The sequence below is a fragment of the Pundamilia nyererei genome, unplaced genomic scaffold (genome assembly GCF_000239375.1).
Source record: "Pundamilia nyererei isolate P.nyererei 1_Seehausen unplaced genomic scaffold, PunNye1.0 scaffold00160, whole genome shotgun sequence".
NCBI classification, from domain to species: domain Eukaryota; kingdom Metazoa; phylum Chordata; class Actinopteri; order Cichliformes; family Cichlidae; genus Pundamilia; species Pundamilia nyererei.
The window spans coordinates 602551-603605 of record NW_005187561.1 but is presented as its reverse complement, the minus strand read 5'-3'; the positions used below and the strand labels follow the sequence as shown (position 1 = coordinate 603605).

At 39.3% G+C, this 1055-nt stretch overlaps 1 protein-coding gene across 2 annotated transcripts in view; it reads left to right on the top strand.

Moving 5' to 3' along the window:
* kdm6a (lysine (K)-specific demethylase 6A) overlaps nt 1-1055 on the top strand; it is a 45893-nt gene that overhangs the window by 31168 nt on the left and 13670 nt on the right. The window lies entirely within an intron of this gene.

The following is a 1055-nucleotide window of genomic DNA, read 5'->3' as shown; positions in this document are numbered from 1 at the left end:
GTGTGTGTGTGTGTGTGTGTGTGTGTGTGTGTGTGTGTGTGTGTGAGTGAGTGATTCACAATCAGCCAAGGTTTCGGGTGAACCCGTTATGAAACCTAGCCCCACCCTATCATGTGATTTATTAAGGTCAAATGGCCCAGGATGTGAGTGGGCTTTAAGGTGTATGAGAAGGGATCTCAAAACTTTTCAGAGATGAGAGGTGTATCGTCTTCAAGGAAACGTAAAGAATTCCAGACACTTTTCTTTTCTAGCACCTTAGACTACGATGACCTGGATGACTGAGAACCTTCACAGACGTGTGTATGTTAGTTAAAAAGTACCTAAAAGCATGGAAAATGTATCTGTCTCTGTCATGAGTTCTTACATTTATGCATGGGCAAACAGTAATGATTAAAACTGTTTTGTGTGGTTTTCACAGCCCAGGAAATTCTACAGGACAGTTTTTGGTTAATTTAAGTAACTTGACTCGGTCGATTGCACATCAAGGGGCTTGGTGTAAAAAGGTGTCTTAAAAGCGGGCTAAGATGCATGAAGAAAGATAGAAAGCGAATATGTTTTGGAACAAAGTTCAGTGCAGATTTTTCCTCAGCAACATCTACTAGATAGCTAAATGTTGCTCCCTTTGCTAGTTGGCAACAGAAAAACTAGTTGGTTAAACTAAATTTAATGCACAAAGGCATTTACATGTCCCGTCTAGCAACCCTCCTCTCCATTATACAATGTTGCAGATGGATGAGATGGAAAGCAAGGTAGTATTGCTAACCACCGTATTAGTACTGTATTGAAGTTTTGTAGTGTTGTATTTTAAACTACAACATAAACTGTTGTATGTAGGCTGTGTAAGCGTAAACTGACACATAACCAGTAGATGCCCAACTGTCTTCTGAATGTTTTCACATCAGTCAATTTGTTCCTAAAAACAAACATCAGACTAAACCCTGAATTGTCTGCTTTAGGGTAGAAATTGGTCACCAGAATGGTACCAGTCATATTTTTATACAGGGAGTGCAGAATTATTAGGCAAATGAGTATTTTGTCCACATCATCCTCTTCAT